The sequence below is a fragment of the Trichoplusia ni genome, chromosome 19, assembly GCF_003590095.1.
Source record: "Trichoplusia ni isolate ovarian cell line Hi5 chromosome 19, tn1, whole genome shotgun sequence".
NCBI classification, from domain to species: domain Eukaryota; kingdom Metazoa; phylum Arthropoda; class Insecta; order Lepidoptera; family Noctuidae; genus Trichoplusia; species Trichoplusia ni.
In genome coordinates, this window is record NC_039496.1 from 5,782,715 (window position 1) to 5,805,336 (window position 22,622).

The 22,622-nt window shown below is 36.8% G+C and overlaps 1 protein-coding gene and 1 non-coding gene across 3 annotated transcripts in view; one reads left to right on the top strand and one right to left on the bottom strand.

The window, feature by feature from the left end:
* LOC113503527 (furin-like protease 2) overlaps window positions 1-22,622 on the top strand; it is a 198,642-nt gene that overhangs the window by 123,931 nt on the left and 52,089 nt on the right. The gene's annotated exons all lie outside the window — the stretch shown is intronic.
* On the bottom strand, window positions 20,882-20,963 carry Trnas-gcu. Its single transcript has one exon. It is a non-coding gene; the product is annotated as a tRNA-Ser (tRNA).

Genomic DNA, 22,622 nt, shown 5'->3' on the forward strand with positions numbered 1-22,622 from the left:
TTATAATAAATAATAATAAATAATAAATCTTTATTTCAGACCAGGTCCATATAAAAAGTAGGTAACACAAAACATCAAAGAAATAAAATAAAATACAAATTACAACACAGTGTGAAGGCTTAACCAGTGTCTTAGCAACTGAGAGTCCCACCTATCAGTCAATACGTTTAGGACGCTATTGGTGCTAGTCCGCACTCGGTGAAGAAGTGAAGCACTGCGTTTTCTGATGATGGCATTAAAACCATCAGTGTGCGCGTCAGCAAACATGCCCGAGGCACTGCAGAACCGCGGCAACCTGAGCAGCGTCCTAAATGTATTGTTGTATTGTACACGCAGGGCGTTATACGTCATCCGCGTATAGTTTACCCACAGAGAACACGTATACAATGACTGGCAATAGGCTTTAAACAAAGTCACTTTTACCGAATCACTGCATCGCCGAAACCTGCGGGCCAACATATTGCTTCTGACCGCCAGCGCCCTACGTTCCCTCTCCAAGTCTTTATCATCCTTCAAGTCCTCGGAGACCCAGTGACCGAGATACTTGAAATTCGAGACTTGCTTCAACTCGCTACCACTTAAGGTGACAGGAACTGTTGCATAACTTTTGTTGCTAGCCTTAAATATCATAATCTCACTCTTTCTCGAATTGTATTTCAGTCCATGAGCCTCCGCATACACTTCACATATTCTAACTAACTTTTTTAACGCTGCCATTGAAGGGCTCAACAGTACCATGTCGTCTGCGTAGCTTATGTTGTTAACACAAACACCGTCTATGTGACATCCGACGCCGGTACTGTTGAGCTCACCAATAAGTCCGTTCATATACAGGTTGAAGAGTCTGGGTGAGGTCAGGCCACCCTGTCTCACTCCACAATTCAACCTGTACACTGCTGATGACGCCCCAGCCCATTTCACTACATTAGTCTGATTGTTGTACCAATGTTTCAATAAGGACACAACCTCCTGGTTACAAGACGTTTCATCTTCCAACTTTTCCCATAACTTTCTGTAAGAAACGAGGTCGAACGCCCTTGACAGGTCCAAAAAGCAAGCATACACCGGCGTCTTTCTGGTCACGTAGTACTGAACAGTCTCCTTGAGGCACATGATAGCACTCTCTGTTGACAAACCTGTCCGGAAGCCAAATTGTTGGTCGTGGAGGTTGATATGTTTATTCAAGTGCTGGTCAAGCAGACTGTCCAATACTTTGGCCACTATTGTGGCTAAAGATATCGGCCTGTAATTTGATATATCCGAGGCATCTCCACTCCTGTTTTTAATTATGGGAATTACAACTGTATGCATTAACCGATCTGGTAGGTATGAATGGCTAATACAGAGATTAAAAAACATTGTTAAAATCCGCGGTAAATGAGCTCCTGCGTACTTTAGATGTTCTATACTTAGACCATCATGACCTGGTGACTTGCCTTTGACCATACCTCGGATAACATTCTTCACCTGCTTATTAGTGAACCTGACAGCGACATCCGACTCCGCACTTTTACATCTCTTTACGTCCTTGTGAGTGTCTGTAGGAGACAAGGAGTCTATCTTTAACTGAAGACGAAACGCTTCAGCTATTTCAGTTGGTTCATGAATGCCAGAAACACTCACGGGATGGCCAGGCTTCGGATTTAAGCTATTTGTATTCTTCCAAAAATTTTTAAAATCTTTCTTGTTATGTTGATCTGCAATTTTATCCATTTTAATCTGTTGTTCATTATTTTGACACCATTTTAATTTCTGTTTAAATATAATTCTAGAATTACACATATCATTATATTTTTCTCCCGAAGTCGGTTTCCCACTAGCTAACCAATCTATGTAACAACGCCTGGCAATAACGTGACTATCTCTGACATGTTTGTTCCATCCTGTGACATACTTTTTACGCTTGTGTATTTTACAACATTGTTTACTCGCTTTTGAAGCTTCTGTCAATACTGTAACTAAATCATTGTACATTTTATCTAATATTACTCTATGGTTAACGTTATCACAAAATCTATCTGCACATTCACTACATTGCTCAGGAAAATCAATAAACTTAAGCTGTGAGTTACATATATTAATATATTTCTTAATTTGACTACTGTCCCTGTCTCCCCATATAACCTTGTTTTTACTATAACTAATTGAAACAACTTTGGCTTTAACTAAATCTAAATTGCACTCCATAAGGACAGGGTAATGGTCTGACCAATAAATATCATACAAAATTGAAATATTTAACACAGAGAGCCGCGCGGCACTCGTCAGCACGCAGTGGTCGAGCCATCTTCGCGAACCGTGCGCGTCGCTGACAAACGTATACGACTCTGGTGGCAATAGTTCTATATCCGCGCATGACCACCTCTGTTCAATGCAAAAACTACTTAGTTCATTATAAAATAGCTCACCCGGGTGGGCATTAAAGTCCCCCAACATGTACACTGACTCTACACTGTTGTTTTCGATAATTGCATTAATTTCGCACAAAGTTTCGGTGAATTCTAATAAATTATCAATAGAGTTTGTAGGCATGTATACAGAAAATACTAGTAAAGAGCGATTATTTATGCCTAATTTCACCGCACATAAACGCACACTGGTACACTCGATGACTGTGGCTATTGGGAACACGTCCTTCTTCCAAAGTAAAGCCACACCCCCATATGGCCTGCCTCTCAGTATACCGGCCGAAGTATCCACTGCTGACTTGCCGGTGTATGCAAAACTGTCGTCTATACTACCCAAGCAAGGGATATCATGCGGTAGGAGCCAAGTCTCTTGCAAGGCTATGACATCCGCTGAGTTACAAATTCGCCTGACACATTCTTTCGAGCGGCTCACTCCTTTACAATTAAAACTAATTAACTTGGCTACATTCATTATGATTATTTAAGTTTAAATTCAATTTGTTATGTCTGCCATTTGTTCGCCATTTAAAATCTACAAAACGACGAAAAGCTATACCCTCCGGCCAAAAATCATGTTCCATAAAAATGTCCAATTTATTTCTAGGTATAAATATTTTGTATGAATCATAATCTTTTGCAACTGTCATATTCATTTTTTCCATGGTAACTTCAATATTCGCCTTATTTTGAATATACTCGGTTATGCTACACACGGTTACAGCCTTCGCAACATTATAAATATATATCGGAATTTTTATTTCTGCCGCCTTGAAATTAGAATCCGGCGTAACAATTGCTTTTCCTCTGTTCCCCACAAATCTATTCCGGTATCTTTTTCTCTGTACCTGTATCCATTCTTCAGGCACAGTTTTAGATTTCCATGTTCCGTCTTGTGCAACATCGGCAAATGATTTCTGATGCAATTGTACATTCATCGCGACCGTATGTCCATGCGACTCCTGCTCGGCTCGGTTCGGCTCTCGCTCGTGAATTTTCGGCTTCACCGCGTTACAGTTCGACGCTTGACCTTGAGGTCCCGCTGCGACTTGCGACGCGCTCGGCTGCCGCTCGTGTATGTTCGGGTTGGGTTCGTGACTCTGAGCCGTTTTATCTTGAGACTCGGGGACGACAAATTGCATAGCGGGCGCGTTCGTCTCGCGATCGTGTTTGTTCGGCATATCTTCGGGTCTCATGTACGCCGACGCCACGGCCGACGCGCTCGCGCTGCTCGGCTGAGGTGGGTGCAACGCCCGATTCCCGCGCATATTTCGTTGTTTACATTTTTTACCCTCTTCATGATTCACAATCGTAATATCCGCGGTCTCGATGTTCTGCTGGGATGATGTATTCTTACTACCCTCAACATAAATTGATGTTCTCGTTGCTGTTACCTCGTTTTTTAATAATTCAAACTCAGATTTCAACGGTTGTATCTGTTCCACAGTCACATATTGTTCCTTGATTTGCTTAATATCACCTTGCATTTTTAATAAGTCTTTGAGAAGCCGCGTAACATCTACGTGGTCGAACAGTACTGGTGGCAACTTTTGCAAATCCCGTGCCACAAAAATTGGTATTTCTTCGGGATCCGTTTCTTTGAGCAAACAAATAATATCATCAATCTCACGGAGAGTTTTACCATCACGTTTTCTTGTCTTTTTGCGCCTTGTTGTCGAAATTGACTCGTATAGCAAATCTTTTGCATTTTTCACTTCGTATTCCGAGAATGCACTAATACATATTCGACTAATGCTCTCTTCATCCATCACATCAATCTTGTTGCAAATAAATGCAAGGACTTCATTAATAACAACATTGCAGTTATTACACTTTACCACCGTCGACATTTTTGATAGCGCACGGAGGCGGTCGCGCGTCCGTACGCAACGCGTGTGCGACGCAAACTCTGCTAATTATATGCTAATTCTTATTTTTACATGTACATAGTTCGTAAATCTATGAAATTTACGTTTTCGTCATATTTAAACCTACGAAATATGCTATCTTCAATGAAACATTACGAAGTTTGCAACTTTTCATTTTTGTTTACCGAACACCATTATTTTTCTTCTCAAACTTGCCTTTACCACAATATGCAAGTTTGGAGAGCAAGAAATGTTTGTCTTGGTTCTGTCCGTATAAAACGGAACTCCACGGAGATTTGAAGTATTCATCCGTGTCTCGTGCAACATGAGCAGCATCGTGTAACTTTTTATGACAGACCGACGTTTTATAAACTTTTCCGTGTACCCATTTCAAAGTCCATACTCGTTTCAATCTTTGAGCGTTACACCGTTGCGATCACGCCGACCGATCTCAAATGTCATGCGCTGTCCAAAAACTGTTGACGCCAACGTTTTCCCAAATTAGATTTTTATCTCCAATGCGAACCGATGATCGGAACGAATGAAATTGAATTCGAAACCGGGAAACGTATCGCGGAGCAGGTTGAGTGCTCAGCTCCGGACTCAGCTGGGAATAACCGGCGACTGTTCCATGAAACACATTCGAAACATTTCCTGTCGCATTATCGACTGTTTGACTCATAAGAGAACACATACACAGCGATACGTTCCACACGTCTAGGGAAAACGTTGGAAAGCAACGCTGCAGTTTTTGACTCTAGTACTTTAAATTATTAATTCTTCGGCGAAATACTGAATGCTGATAACTGGAACACGCTAGCACAGTTCGCCGAGCTATTTGTAAGGTCAGACGTCTATAATATTGCAATATGATAGTGCTGTTCTAGCAAGTATAAGCATGGTTTAAAGGAGGTTTCTGAACGGGTTTATTACAGATAGTCTGGATGGTCGTAAACGTAATAAAAACTCCTTTATAAAGCATACGTTCACCTCAAACGTTTGTAAAGTACAGTTTTTGTGGTTGAATAATGAGATTGGACCCTTACTTGTGTACAAAACATGGAATTTATAACCTGACCGAGGCTCGAGACCGAGGTCGAGAAGCTTATTCCCACAGCAACAGGCAAAAAGATTCGTAACTGGATATCTAATTTACTCCAGACACAAAAGCGTTTCTTGTCTCCTTTAACTCGAACAAGTCGTTAGCGAAGGAAAAACTCAGTAGAAACTTTAATTTGGATCGTAAAAAGTGTCCATGATGCGAAAATAATAGTTTTCACTGACTCGTTTTTTTATTAGCACCCGCGCTGAAATGTGACGAAGAGACTGTGTTTTTACGCCTGCCTCGGAGCTGTTAAATTAAATTGCTAGACAGTTTAGTACGCTAAGTGCAGCATAATATGTCGCATGCATTTTAGTAAAGCTTTCCTTTTGTTTTCGACTTTATTTTGATAGCACGACATTGTTACGCCTAGATCTAGTAATGAATTAGTATAGTAATTGCCAAGTTTAGTATACTCGCTCACATTCAGCGTTACTCAAGCTGGAACAGTGTAATGTGAGTAAATCTTACTGAGGCGAGTGTGTGCGCAAACTCGACGCGGTCTGGTGTGCGCAAACACTCGAGTGAGCTGTCATTGTCGAGTAAGTGTCGCCAAACACTCGCTCTATTCCGCGAGACGTTCTCAGCCGCCTGTGTTTGACATGCTCCACCAAATCGACCCACAAGAGCCCTTGACGTGTGTGCGACTACATCTACAACACACCATGGCACTGTGCCGTAATGTGTCATCCATCACTAACGTAATTCTTAACAGACACGTAATTTAGTTACGTAGTTGGAAATACTTCGGGGCGTGTGCGCGCGTACACGTCACAAGTTAAGGAATGATTAAGGGTGTTCTGATCAAATTATTGAAGCAAGTGTTTCGTTTATGATCGGAATCTTGAAAGACGCTTGTGGACTCAAATGTAAACTTTTACTTTTATTTTTCTCAACAATTTTTCCAACTGCAGTCCTAATCGAATGTTTCCCAGTTACCAGTTGCGGGGTACTGAAATTCCCCTTGCCTTTTCCATTTTATTTTAGAGTGATCAAAAAAATACCTGGCTCCTGAAATTCTTCGGAAACAAACATGATCTTCACCAATGATATCTATATTTTCCGTCGGAAGCATCTCGGTTACCATTTTGATAGTCTGGCGATATTGCCAAACACTAAAACGGGACTATAAAACGCGGACGTACCAAATTGCAAAAACAAACTCCAATTTTTTTTGGCTTTTATTATTATAGGCACTTATTCGTTTGAAGGTTGGATCACACGAGGGCTCTCGTAAAGCTATTAACGTTTGCCCTAAATGTTAGAAGTTTCACAATTTCTTTACGTTTTTCGATGTGTAATGTTTAAGTAAGAGTATTTATTACTTTTGAAATAATTAGATATACTTAAGTATTTTATTAAATTAAGGGATTTTTGAAGTTTTATGGAATCTAGTTCTACTTTTATTAGATGCGGCAAATTACAACCCAATCGCAACAAATTATCTTTAAAATGAGAAAAGCCAGCATACATTTTCTTGCCAGTTTAAACAAAAGTAAATTTGAAATATCTCGCTTGTTGCAACAGCTTTAACTTATCTCATTAGAATTAATTAAGACATCTCAAATTTAAATAGCTTAAATACTTAAAATTATGTGTACATCCCAAATTGGAATTTGAACCCTTAAGATTCGTCCTAAAATTGGTCCGAAATCCTGTGACTCGCACCATAACACCAAACCGCGGCTAAACGTCGCGCGTTTCGTTAACTTGGCGTTTCGCGTCACGTAGTACCCGTCTATGGGTCTCGGCGGAGGCCCATTCCTTCCCATTCGTTATAAGTATTCCAATAGTGCTCACAGTTTGTACGTATTCTTTACTTGATCGTGACTCTATTGGTTGTTTACTCGCCGATTTGGACATGTGTCGTGTGTGTTGTAGATTGTACGTATAGATGAATTGGCAATTACATTAGCATGCAATCGAACAAGTTGTTTACATGTAAACTTATAAATCTGAGTCAATTTCTTATCGTTTGGTTTTTTGTGATAGGTGGTAAATCTATAGATTAGTTTTTTTCTGTTATGATAATCCCAAGGCTCAATAAAACCTTATGGATGTTAATTATCGATACCCAACGATTCGAACCATAATCCATTTAGTTTCCATTTTAAATTACGATATGTTCCATTGAGCATTGAGTTTGAAACTGCGATAAATACTAGAATTGCCGTCCGTATGCCAGAAAGGGTTTGTATTGAGTTGACCCTTCTGATTCTTATGTATTAGGTCGTGCGTCACAGATGCACGATGCTATTCATTTTCAAGGCTCAATGCTCAAATCATTTGACCCAAACCTTTTGGTCTGTTCATTCAGTGTAATAACATTATTCTCTGGTATTTGAGACCCGTTGCAGATTGAGCTGTGATTTAACACGTCCAGTTTTGTGATCCTTTTGTTATTTAGATCGGTCGGGATCTGTTTTCATGACAATATTGTAATTATAGTGAAGGTCGTAGTTCAACGTTCTGTACCGTACGGTTTAGTGGATATTATGTAATTATAACATTGTTGTATAGATTCTAGTTAAGTACACGTTTAGTACACTATTGAATACGTATAATTGATTTGGGTATTCGATGAATCAGTCTTACGAAACCTATTAATAATTAATTACATATAAATTGGAAGCATACATTAATAGTCGTATAAGTTGTTAACAATTAGTCAGTTTATTTTACGTTCACCTCTCACTTCATGCACTGTAGTGACAGTCTACGCTACTTTACACCTTTAAAAGTACGACACAACATTTAACGTTTCAATATTCGACAAAAAAGGAACAATTAACTAAAATAACAACGAAACGACAAACAATTTCGTCGATGTAACGAATTTTCCTGAAAATGAAGACTTTCAAACATCGTTACGTAACAATCGATATTGTACGTTATTGACCTACTTCATCGACTTAACTACTGCTTATTAAGCGGTTGACACCCAACTGTAATTCTTGTAATTTATTATAATTGGAAGCGTTCTCGTGTTAATTATTGCCTTCGTAATTTGTTATAAGAAACGCTATTTAATTGTTCATTGTTATGAAGTTTATTATTTTATGTCGAGTCTGTATTTATAAGTGTTTTTTCTATGGTTAACTAATAAACTTGAACTATGTCATGATTGTACCAGTTGTAATGTAACAAGCATCGCAAGACACAAAACAGATGAAAGAAACGTAAGACAAGACGAATCTCAGACGCGCTTCCATTCTCACATTTTTCTTACAAATCAAAATAAACGGTCAAATCCTGTTTAACGGCCTTTTTTCCTGGCTTCCGCTTTATATTAGCCAAAAGCTAGCTTTCCACATTCCGTTACATTTCTAGAGAATCTTTCTAGAGAAAGCCCAATATTATAATGCAAAATAAAAGAACTATTACCTGTTTCTAAAGTTCTATCACTCCAAATCTGTCACGTTGGAACTCTAAGAAAAAGGTTTGAATTGATTTAGACCTTCTTTCGTGAAGTTAAGAAGTTCTCAGGTTTTAGGGTCTGATGTAATTTTCTTAAGATTTTCTTTACGTGTCGATTGCTCCAATGTATTTATTTTATTTTGGATCTAGGATTCTTATTTTAAGGACTTTATCTATACATTTCGTTGAATAGAATACACAGTCCAAATACATAGTTTACTACCTATTGTTGGGTACTCACAAAATTCGTTACCGAACAAATGTATGAACGTATTGACTGTCTGTAACCTTAACCTTTTTTAACTTTATAGCGTCGATAAATATGCATCACCTGTGAAAATTAAACTGTACACCTATCACAGTCCCTGAGACACAGCATGGTGCGGTGCGGTGCGGTGCCTCAGAAATAGGGTTCCGTTTTACCCTTTGGGTAAAGAACCCTAAAGATAGACGCTAAATTATCTTTTGTGTTATTTGCATTTGATTACATGGATTCCTAAACTTGACATAAAACTAATATCTAATTTTCATTACAGCGTTGGAGCGAGAAGTTAAATAACTTACATTCTCGTCTTTGGAATATAGATTCAATATGTTTAAATGTATCTAGTTCTCTTGTTTGTAAAGGTCTCTTCCACAAGTATTAATCCCTTGTCTGAGATACAGTGATCTATTAGTTGGCAACTATTTCAATCAGTCAATGATGAACGTTGCGTATATTGATATTTAGCGAGATGTTATTTAAATTGATATGTTGAGTTACAGTAAAATCTTAAAGCTGTTGTTTTATGTATATGATGATACGCATTTTATATTATCACATCATTAAAAAGTAGGACAAATTTAAAGAATTGAATAAGGTCAAATTTATGGTAGTGGGGCCCTGGGGCATCACTTGGTAGTAAATAGCGTAGGTACTGGTAAGTAACCTCACGCGAGATTATAAAATGGAAAAAATGTTTCTGTTGAACGAAACAATTTTTTTTGTCATATATTGTATTGCCTTGCCTTCACCTGTGTTGAATAACCTAAACAAAATGCAGGTCAACATATAAACTGTGGTAAAATAAATCCCACTGCAAAAGGGTCGTTCAAAAACTATTAAGTAACTTATTCATTATTATCGCAACAACATGACTGGTTTATTACTTGGCGCAGTAAAGTGTAAAGCTATGAAGTTATTAATTATACTCGCTAATTGCGTTCAAAACTTCAGGCTAATGTGTTGTTAAAGTTATTTATTTAGTGGTTAACTTGCGCGCGATCGATGCTCGTAAAACACAAATAAACTACGGTTAGAAACGTTTCAGCATTTTAAAGACTCACTATTATTTTGCTATAATTTTATTAAATTTTACATAAATTTAATAAATTTTTTCCTTTATTTTGGCAAGTCCTATATTTTCCCAACAAGCACCTGAAGGTATTTTAATTTTTACTAAAACAAAGTGCAAAATTAATGATATTAATGGCGGCACAAGGAACGGTCGCCGCTGCGGCCGTCGACTTAATTTGTAGTTACGTTTAGTGACTCTTGGCTGCGGCTGGTCCTGCGATAATTACACCGTAACGCACCAAAGCTACGGCAAAAATGTTTATACGAAACAAATAGCGTATTTTCGCAAATTGCAGTGTAGCTCACTTATTTCCAAAGTATTTTGCTGTTCATTCAAATGCCTATGTGCATTTATTTGGCCTTCTATATTGCCAAAATTTGATGGTATGAATAGCGACTGTATGTCTGCTCAGTTAACAACTATCTCTTCATACATGAGACAATTTTATTATATGAACGTATATACCAACACTACAGTAATTTATTCCCATCTAAAAAAAAAAGTTATTTTTTTATAACTACACGGGACAGTAACTATAAAAGCAGTTTTTTCGGCAAATGCAACATGTAATTATTTTTAAACCTACATAATTGGCTTCACTTCACGGTCCACGCGATGCACTCATGATATACCATTATTTGATATTATCTGCGCTTTACAAGCTGCGCCATGTCATTACAATCGACGGTTTGACAGCGCGACTGTGGGTAGCGAGAGCATGCGGTGCGCGTCTATGGCGCGGCCTGGCGGCGCGTCGCAGCCGCGCCGGTGTCGTCGCCGTATCCGCGCCGTCGCATCCCGACGCTCGCTCCTTTGAAAGACATAATGTAATATTCCTTTCTGAAAAGGGAACTGTGACAGGTGTGCGGAGCGTACACTTGAAATCTCGCTATGAAAAATGCGCACAGCTCTCAGCTGAATTACATAATGCAGGAATGTGTCAACGCGTCGCGCCTATGTGCGACGCGGCGCGACACGGCATACAGTTTTGAGATTCTTTGTGTACGTAATAAGCGGCAGACGCCGAACGCTCGCGGGACGGCGCGCGGCGGCGGCGCGGTAAGGGTGCACCTAAAAATTTCATATAAAAGACAAGCGTGCCCGCCATACTTTACGCGCATGTGTTTATTACGACTTCTTCTCTTCTATCTCAGTAAATATGATTTTCATTGTACGTAATAAAGTCATAATAAAGGCGGTCCCGGGGTGGGACGGAAGGAAGCCTCGACCTTTCCTGTGGGACAGACCCGCCGGTATATCGCCACGAATACGGTTAACATTCGGCCACCCTGTGACAATACTGAGCCTTCGTTAAAAATTATATGTATTAGAAATGTTTGCAACTAAATTGTTTGGGGACCGGATATTAACGGAACTGCTAAGTATTATGTTTCACTGTTATTTACCTACTAATATGCCTGACTCTGTAGCACCTCGTTTCGAAAAAAGTGTTGCGATTAATTTTTACCGTCCAATAATTTAATTGGTAAAATTCTATGGACTGAGGAATTTATTTTGCAAACCGTTGAACACATAAATGATTTCGAAATTCAAATCGCATACATCGAAAAACAAGAGCATGACAGTAAAATATGTATATCTACGATATTTTATTACTTTTTGAAAATGCTCTATAAGGAATTTAATCCTCGTATCACAGGAGTATCATGAACATTCAAGTCATATGCGTAAAGACAGCCCGACTCAGAAAAAGCATTCGTGGATCACCCAAGTCCATTTGTCCTTCGTAGGGATCGAACCACATCAATATAGAAACATAAATGTATCTAGTGATTTTGATCGGATATAGTTGTAACGAACTTTCTATAATTATAATGATTTCATTCAAAAATGTCACACCTAATGACTTCGATCCTTGATATTGTTAGTTAATATTCATTAGTTACCGTTAATACTAAGCCATATGTTAGCATTGCCGACTTAATTAACACGTTTTTCCTCTTATCCTGACTTATACACGTAATATCTTGTTAATATCGCTACGCTGCCTCTTTGCTCGATTCGATGTATGTATTTTGTTATCATGAATTTAGAGTTAAAATTGTTTATATGATTGCTGCTCCTTTATTTCTAAACCGCTCAACCCATTTTGATAAATCTTGTTATGAGGATAGCTTTATCTATAAAAAAGAACAAATGTTTTTTTTTTGCACGAAAACCATATCATTCACGCATTCACTCATAGAGTCTTACCGCTGAGGAAAGGCCTCCACCGAATAATTTACAATTTTCTATCCTTAAATCTACTATCCCTTTCGAGACCGATGCATAGAATAAGTTACTTTATTACTACTTCTAGTAATATTACCTATAAGGTACTCAATATAACATAATTAAATATGTAAATAATAACACATGATAAGTTATGATCTACAATACATTTCTTAGCAAATATTGAGAAGGGGAATTATTTTGATATAAATAATTGATTAATCTAGTTCAGTGGTCTCGATCGCGTATGTCGTGACGAGGATCTCACGATCAACATAATTATATCCAAGAATTGCTTAACAAGTAAATGTAATACGCAGTACAAGAAAAGTATATCGGGAAAAATTGGAGCCAAATGTGTTCATTGTGCTCGGTAAAAGGCGAAAGGTTCTATTACATGACACTTAATACCGGTATACGAAAGATTGGCACTCTTTTGCTAGGACTTCATATATAATTTTGTGTTATGGTAAACATGTATGTGTGAAAATGTATACCTCGTGAGCTGGTTTAAAAGGGCGTGGGATATTGTTTTTGGTAGGACTTGGATGAGGTGATTGCTAAGAAGACCTATGAGGTATGAGGTCTGGAGATAGATCAGATTTCTCCAGAATCTATTGCGAGTGTAGAACTGTTGACCAAACTATGGCACTTGCTGACAAGTCCTAATTGCCCGTTTACCCGCATATTACATAACCTAATGCTAGACAAAGACGTCGCCGACAAACTGGCTACATTTTGGGTTCCAGAATTTTAAGTCTAAAATCGAATTGAAAATGAGTGATAAGTAACCAGCAGATTTTCCCTTTGAAAATTTTAGTGATTTTAATTCTAAAAAAAAAAACGAATCCTGTTTTAAGTAAAGTACATTGTTATAATGTATATTAAAAAGCCGAATCGATACTCACCTACCTAGCACCATATTGCGTGCTACTTGGACCCTCTGATTTAAACTCCACATCGAACATGAACGTCGACAGCAATTGATTGAGGTACATGGAAATTCCACCAGGAAATATATAGGCAGTTGATGAAAATGGTTCAACCCATCGCTTCCGGATTTTTTTCTATAGATTTCGTAAAACCAATCCTGAACTAGAGTTGTCCATTTGCAGTATTGACGTTGTAATACTCTGGTTGAATAATATGTAAAGAAATAACTGAAATACTTCGACATTTTAGATCATTTTTTAATATTCAAAGGGAGGATTTTAGGAAATCTATTTTTACAAAATATTTTGATAAACAACGTACAAACAGGATTTTAGTATGGAATTCTTCTGCACAATTTTCTATACATTTTTGCCCTGTCAGTCTTATTTACAGACATTTATGGTACGAAATTTAGGTCTCCACTCAAAACATTCAAATTTCCAATCATGGTACTATAAACATATTAATTCATAACATAACGAAGGCAATGTGTTTTGACGCAAAAATATTGATTAAACCCATGGTTCCAGCGCAAATTCTTTTTCCAATAACCTACATCAATTCACCGGCATCCAATTTACTGGTCGGGCCTTAACGTCAAAACAACACGCACCTTTTTAAACGGCTGACAAGTGGAAGTCGATCGGTTACGAACAAAACTAGTGACTAATTGAATTAGGTGGCCCTTCTGTTCGGAGACGGGCCTCTATATCCCTTGGCGAAAAAAACGGCCATTTATTATAGCATATGGTAGGCGCTGGTTTGAACGGAGACTTATTGCTGCTACCATGAAACGATTTTTCCTGGATTGGTCGCACGATTATTTATATTGATTGATTAATATAGGCACCTAACAACTCACTTCATATACTTAGAATGGGATATAAAGAGTTTCTGATTCAATTATGTTATCAGGGGAAAAGGCAGTGCTGCCAAAGTGCAAAGTTTAGAAGAAAGAAAAAAATTGATGAACATAAAAGGGGATGATATGAATTTTTGTCTTGTTTAATTTAATAGTGTAACATTATTTCCAACAAGTACAACTAATCTTCGTGAATACCAGGATTAGTAGTAGTTTAACTCCTTCAAGGGTTTAGAACTAAAGATTTTCGGGCATGTTTGCTTTTGAAACTTGTCTTAGCTAACGTAATCTAAGGTTTATGTGTGGGATTCTCTAGCAAGCTACTTCAAAGCATGTTTGATGTAGCGAGCCAATAACGAAACTATTAGTCCAACATTAGCTGCACTTACGAATTCCAAGTGAGATGTCGATATACAGATTCTGCTGCTTATAGTTATCGAACAAGAAAGTATGATAGGAAATTAAGTAACAGTGGTGGGTAATATATTTTTATTGGTGTTAATATGGATAGTAACTGAGATCCTAGGAGGATGATCATTAACCAATTAGAGTGAAATGTACAAATGACAACTTATTGGAAATTTAAAGAAATGTTACAGGATCGAGAAAGGTGGAAAACGCTACACCAAGCTTTACTCACTCAAGTTTCCACCACATATGTAAATCTGATGATGATTGATGTTATTATTGAAAAATGTAGTTAATAAGTTGGAGTCTGGATGAGGCTAGCACAGGACCGTAGAAATTGGCACGAAAAAGGGGAGGCCTATGCCCAGCAGTGAGAGGATAAAGGCTGTGGATGATGATGATGATGATGAAGTTGTTACATGTTTATGCTGATAAAAACTTTCCGCTGCATACTTTTTATTGATATGTGTAGAGACATTTTGCTGCAAATCTATGCACATTTATCACTGAACAAAAACTTGAAAAAACCAGCTGTCGCGGTATGCCTTTGTTCAGAAGTCTTAAATATTAATTATACTTTTATTTTGTTCATCTCAATAAAACAGGTTTTATACATCTAAATCAGAAATATATAGGTTTGGTTTCAATCCACCATATTTAAAATTTCTCTTGCATTATCGAATTGGCTCCTTTTCAATAGGAATCGGGAACCGTTACATACCGATCATGGGAATGTTGAATTCGCTTCGGTGGACAATAATATGTACGGGCCCTTATTGAAAATTGTATTATATTCAATATAATAGCTACGTAATCGTGTGAATTGTCGTTCTTTTTACTCGATTACGTGAAAAACTGACCTATTGTAAGTACAATTTGGACTTTATTTGTTATGTCATTTACAGAGTCTTGCCGACATATGGACTGCATTCCTCATTATATAATAAAGTAAAATCGTGTGACGTGGCTATTTCTTACTGAATCGTACTGAGATTTTGGTATGACATTCTGAATACGTCTACTAAAGTTAATAGTGTGTATTTACCACACACTACTTTTTCAGTCGCTAGTGTTAATAGATACTCTTAAATGATTAAATAAATACATTTTGTTTTGTTACTTCATAATATTCATAAGCTTTTTACACGATAACAATTGTCAAAGTGTTTCTTCGTCAAAGCGGCAACTACACCAAATAATTTCGTTTAGGAATATTATAGGACCCGCTTTGGTACATAACAATATATGAATGTTTAATATAATTTGAACAGCAAACGTAATAGCATGTAATCTGCACAAAGCAGGGCCTTAATGCATTTGCGCCCTGTCTGCATGTCAAGTGTCATCGCTTAATGCGTATGATGTGTACGTCAATCGCCAAACATTCTCTGCTTCATTGAGGCTGGATTAATTTGTACTTAATATTAGTATATATTAAATAAACATTATATTGTACATATGTGTTAATTATTTTTTGTGTCAGTTTGTGTATAATTTGGCCACTTGGACTATGCTGATAGCCGACTGGTATAGTCACCACGACATCAACGCATGTCGTGTCGCGAGTTCGATCCTTGCAAGCAATCGTGTGATCCACAAATGTTTGTTCTGAGCTTGGGTGTTTTCGCGCATGTGACATGAATGATTGTTGAACATACCGTGCTACAAGGATTAAATTATTGCAGGACTCTCTTTTTTAACTGAAATAAATAAATAAATTAGCGTTCTTGTTACCTGACCGCTGAAAATCTGTTTGTTTGAAAAGTTTGTTATTTCAAAAATCATTGTATAAATTAGATTTGTCGATTATGTAGCCTGTAAATATGTTTATTTTCCTTGCATGCAATAATATATGCGTGTGTTTTGGTGCTGGTCATAATATATCAATAACTTAAACAAATAATATACTGTATTTAAAGCTTAAGTTCTAAACAAAACATTGATAATCGCAAACATTTACATCACAAATCACCTTTGTTTGCGGAAAGTCAAAATTAAACACGATTTTTAGTGGGCTTAAGTAATGTTGATATTTTAATCTTGCTTTATAATTCCTACGTTTATTATAAAGTATGAATAAAAGTCGCGTGTTAAACTAGTTTCGTGACTGAAACCATTTGACACGGACTCCTGTAAATATCCCTCATTGAACACTGATCTTTTAACTTAAATTATTGTCGCGATAATGAAATTAAACTGGCGGATGTATTAAATATTCATACAATAATGGCACTGTAATTTCGTGGTGGCTAATGCTATGTTGTTTAAAGTAATACTTTAATACTACTGTTCCTTTTCTGTTATTATCAAAGTAAATAGTGAAAAAGTCATGGCGTTCCAAATCAAAGGCATACGAAAGATAAAAATAATGTGTGACTCGTACGTCATTAAATGAGGATGTGTTGCCCTCAGTTGAATATGTTTTTTTCGCAACTTCAGCATAGTAAACTGCACGGTTTTCCCAGCGCGGATATCGTAATCAATGTATTGAGAGGCTGCACTCATCCGCGATTCGTACCGAGAATATTCGTTATTTTTACCGTAGAATACATTCTGTATTTTTACTGGTGTTTGCTGTTTACATTGCACGCACTACGGATTGGTCGAAAGTGCATTCGCCCTAGGGTTGTAACATCCATCAAATAATTTACATTTAGAACGTAAAGTATCAACAGTGTAGTGTAGAATGTAGAAATAAATGAATGTTTGCTTTTCGCTCACCTACGAGAGTTCAGAAATACAGACATGGAATTTTTGTGCTTTGCGATTGGATGAATGTTTGTGTTTAGTCTGCTTTGTTTCTTATGCAACAAACATTTGGCAATGTGCACCGATTTTCGTAAACAGGCAAATACATTACTTTCGCGATTTATTGTATCATCCTTCTCCTTGATTCTATCTTTTGGTTTTACTGGTTCCTTGCAGTTTTGTTTATGCATTTTCAAGGCAATTTTGTCCGCTGAAACAAAAGTAAATTCATTTCATCTTTTGATTAAGCTTATTTCTGCATTTGTCTAGAAAATAGTCAGCAAACAAACAGTTTTTTTTTTAATTAAGTATGTGAATAATATTTATGGAGTAATTATGTAAGTAATTCATCGATGAAATTGTAGCAACCCTAGATCCCAATGAATATTCACGGAATCCATCCGGTATTGATATGTTTGGCCCGAAGTGTACTTTTGGGATTACTTATATAAGGTAGCGTATGTAACAAGCCGCAAGGGAAATAAGTGAGTTGGTTTTTTGTGTGCATTAAATACGGACAAATTGATTCGTCCTCCGCACATTATAAACAAATTGCTGCAATCCCTTTAAGCACCATTAATTTCGTATTCAAAAACACAGAACATTTTATACGTTGACTATTCAATAGTAAAAATAAGATGCTCTTTATGAAACGTTGGAGTCTGCATTGTTACGTATCTTGTTCATATCATACAGCCAACAACTATACAACTGTGTTCTTTAAAAATATTTGTGTTTACTGAACGTTTGAAGTTTCAACATGAGAGATACAACAAGCAACTTATTGATATGAGTTTTATTGTAGGCGTTGTGTATGTACATATCTAGTTGTAGTTCCAATTATTATTGATACTTTTGTTTTGTCTTTTTACATGCAATCATCTTGTACTGCGATTTTTGTATTTCACATGTAGCTACTGTCTATTCCATCACCATAAGTAATTTTTGTGTAATGTTAAGATTAAGTTAGACTAATTATCTTAATTGTTACTCATACTAAAATGTTTAAGAACGATACTTGATGTCGTTTTGTCCTTTTTACCCTACTTGACCATGACAGAGATAGCATGTCGTGCTATACAATAGTGACTTTCTTCATTGTAGACGTAAATATCTGTCAAGGATTAAAATTTGGCTTATCTATTTGATCCACAAACTGATCTCGGTTCGCAGTTAAGTGTGAAATAGTATTATATTAAATATAATTATGTGAACAAACAATTAAAGTTGCAGCTGTGCGTTTGTAGGTCAGTATTTGCAACACGCTAAAACAATTCCGAGGAAGCCCCGCCGTGTGAGTATGTGGAAACGCGAATGTTTCAAAACTAAACACGACATTTTATTTGCAGTAAACCTGACTGTTCCTAATTATGTTAGGACTTTAGTGTTTTTAGTATAAACTCAGTGTGGAAGTGGAAATGTCATTTGTACAATGTCTGAACAAATTAGAACAAAACTAAGTCTTATGAGCTGACAGTAGTAACCGTAGTAGCTGACGAATAGATAGATTATTAATAAATTAAAAGCGGTTTTCGATAACGCTAGTAATAAAATGGCAAAATCTTGCCTTTAGCTTTTTGTCATTGTTAAGTGGAATGTAGAGACAAATATACCCTTTTAAAACACCACTTAGCCAAACGTCGTTCTTACATATAAGTAAATGTCTGAAGCTAACAGAAAAGGTTGTAACGAAAACACCTTTTTTTTCTTACTCCACATAATGTAATTCCACACAAATGATCAAATAACAACAACATGCGCTTGCAACGTTAAAATGTCAGATATATTACCGTCTTGTAAAACAACACATCTCGTCACGAACCGTAACACCTCAATTTAATTTCACGAGACAAGGCTTTTATACATTAGGCGTCTCATCTAAAAAGGTTATTTTTATTTTGAATCCCCTCCGTTCGGTTCCTTATAATGTGATATTCATTTATTTTATTTCCCGGCGGATGGGCGCGCGCCTTTGCCTCGTTGGAGGAAACAAAGCCATTTCCTAACGTCGCCAATCCGGAGCGTCTATGCCTTCGTGGCTCTGTGGCACTAGAGATGTGGCTACGTAACTACCTACGTCACATAGTGGCGCTGCGACCCGACACTGACGTCTGACGCGACGTTATTAAATTTGCCATTTTGTTCCTTTGAGACTTTTTGTTGTTTGTGCGCTGAATTGGCTTATGTTTTTATTTATAGATAAAGGTCTAAAGTACCTCCTAGGAAATGTGTTTTATCATATTATCGAAGGTGATACTCTTTCTGTAACATTACGTCGTATGAAAGTATGTCTTTAATAAAATTGGTTGATTTTCCTGATACTTTTTTTTATTCTACACAGCTTTATTTTTATAATATACGCAAACATTCTGAATAACAAACATTGTTATCGTATTTCGCTAAGAAATTTTCATAAAACAGTAGAATAATATGTCAGTCACTCACAATAACATACGAAACAAGCAAAGCAATAACATATTATTATATTTGTATTCTACTAATTTATTATTTACTGAATTACTTTCTTATTACAATAACAAATCCAATATTTTTCTTCAAAGGACTCTAATATATTTTTATTCGTTTATAAATGAGATACATATAGAAACAGTCTAAGTAGTTACAAATAAAACGTTGTTATTTGTTACAATAATATTGAATAAAATATGCGTATTATTTATTTACTATTCTGTATCCGAAAATGAAATTCTGTTTAGTAAACATACAACAGTTGTTGTAATGCTGCTGTCAAAAGACATAACCAAAGATGTTTTCCTAATAAGTGATCTTCTCCTAATAAAGACACGCCCGCATACCCTAAATCTACTTATACGCCATGCCATGCAATGCAATCTTCGAACTTAAAAATATATATGGTAAAAGTGCTTTTTGAAATTAATTGTTTGTGACAAATGATCAGCAAGAAGGTTAGGTTATGTAGGTACTATTATTTAAAACTTACCTGGAATATTTTAAATATAGCAAACTAGCAGAAAAGTCCATAGTATTCACTGGAAGCTTTGAAGAACTAATTTGTAGCCGTAACTTTTATTTCCAAAAGTCTCATGTTTCCTGCCTACCCTGTATTCGTTTATTCGCCGCCGAGGGATGCGCTGTCTAAGACGTGTCGATTTACCATTCCCAGTGAATTTGACATTCGCAATGTTTATTGCCATCCCATTCGCCGGGACCTCTTTTGTGCGAATCTTTTTGTGGTATAATTTATCTAATTTGGAACAAAGCGGATTATGTGCGAGAATATTCATTCAATTCGTACTAGAAGCAGCACTTGATTTATTACCAGGTAATTGTGTTTTTTTTTTCGGTTTTGCGGTAAATATTTTTAAACAAGAAAACAGATATTTTTTCGCAAAGTAAAAATTGAGAGTCATTAACGAACTTAATGAAAAAATATAAGGCCTTTTTTGCCTTAATCTACCTAGGTTGTTTAGCTTTATTTAAAATTAAGAAAACCATTTGTGAGCTTAAGTAATTAAGGTCGGTCTTAAACAACCTAAGAAACACAGTCTACAATAAATATACAAAATGAAACTATTCTTAGAGAATTACGACGAGGATGGGATTCGAACCCACGCGTGCAGAGCACATTGGATTAGCAGTCCAACGCCTTAACCTCTCGGCCACCTCGTCCTGTGTATCAGTGACTAAATAACGGTGTGGTTTCTATTGCACCGTAGTAAAAACAACAATGAGTCTTTGTTTGCTCAGTTGCTCGCTGATCGAAGGTAAAACTTTTTTCATAACCAATTGAAAATACCATGATATGCAGCTGTTGTTATTCCGCGCATACTTTTGTTGTTATTTATTCAAGTTGTTGTTCCTAACTACAATTTAACTAAGATTTAAGGTAATGAATGCAACCACATAGAATATAAGGCTACATTTATCTTTTACTCGTATTTCATACTGGTTCTACAGTTCTAAGTTGATTTTGATTACCTGAAAAGTTTTGAGCGAGAAAATATGAGATGCTTTAAACGAGAATAAACTTTATTACCTAGAATACACATGTAACATTAATTGAGATTGTTATTACGATAATAATTATCTTAATTGATGTTTTAGTGCTCTTCAAACTTGAAAGTTGTTTTACGAGCATTTGATTTCGGTAGTTATCATAACATGATTCCAAACTTTATAGCTACTTTGAATAATGAAAAACAGCGTCTTGTTGATTAGAGACGTGCAAGAATATTTCTTTGTCTTAACTATTATTTTACTGACAGTCTTTGTTAGGGGACTTGGGACAGATAAAGTTTCCGTCCAACTATGGTAAAGTGTAAAAAATAGTTAGTTCATTAGCAAACTCTTTGCAGACAACCTTGTTACTCATTTGGGATTCAATCACTAGCCCGTTCCGTATCTCGGCACTCGCAACTCCGATAACAAAACCAATGAGCCAGTGGAAAAGCATAAAGGTGTGATTTACGATTGTTACCTAATAAAACGGTTACGATTTTTATTTTTTGTACATAAATCGCTAAGTGCGGTTTGATTCATGGCTACTACAATAAAATATACATTAATATTTATACCGGAAAAATAGATACGGCGAAACGAACCTAATTGAGTACTAATTGGTTGAGGAGTACAACTTTACTGGATTCCTTTGATATTTGTTAATAATATTAAATCATATAACGATAAAGCAAAGATATCTGAAACGCGAACAATAAAATACACATTTACCATGTTTAAAACAAGGTAAAAGTCTGTCTCGGTCAATTAAGCCAAGCCTCCCCAAACGAACGTGGCGATCCGAAAAATGAAATGTCAATAAGACAACAGTTACGCTCAGCTTATGTCCACTTAGCGTCGCTCCGGTGCGACAGTAACGCGGGCCGTCCCCACATGGGGCCGCGCTGGCCCCCACTAAACCCGAGCATAAAGCCCGAGGATTTGTCCGGAGCGCCCGACCAAATACCGAATGCACCTGGACCGATTTAAGTTAGCCTGTTCTTTGTATTATTTACTTTGGAGGATTTATACAACCGTCTGATCTGCGACCAGAGATAACAAGACTATCTCTTACTGCAAAAGTTCCGAGGATTCTGCTCACAATATGCGGTGGCATCCTTAGCTTAGCAAACTTTTCTATCGCCACGTTGTCCACAGATTTACACACTGTCCTACGGTCACATAAATTTTGTTTACAAAATTTCACAGGCGTTACTCCTCCACAATCTGAACATGACATCTATTCAAAAGCATAATTCAAATAGGTACAAAAGTTTCACCCTCGTTAGTCTTTCGGGTCCTTAATCTGTATACCTAAAACAAGGGGTGGCC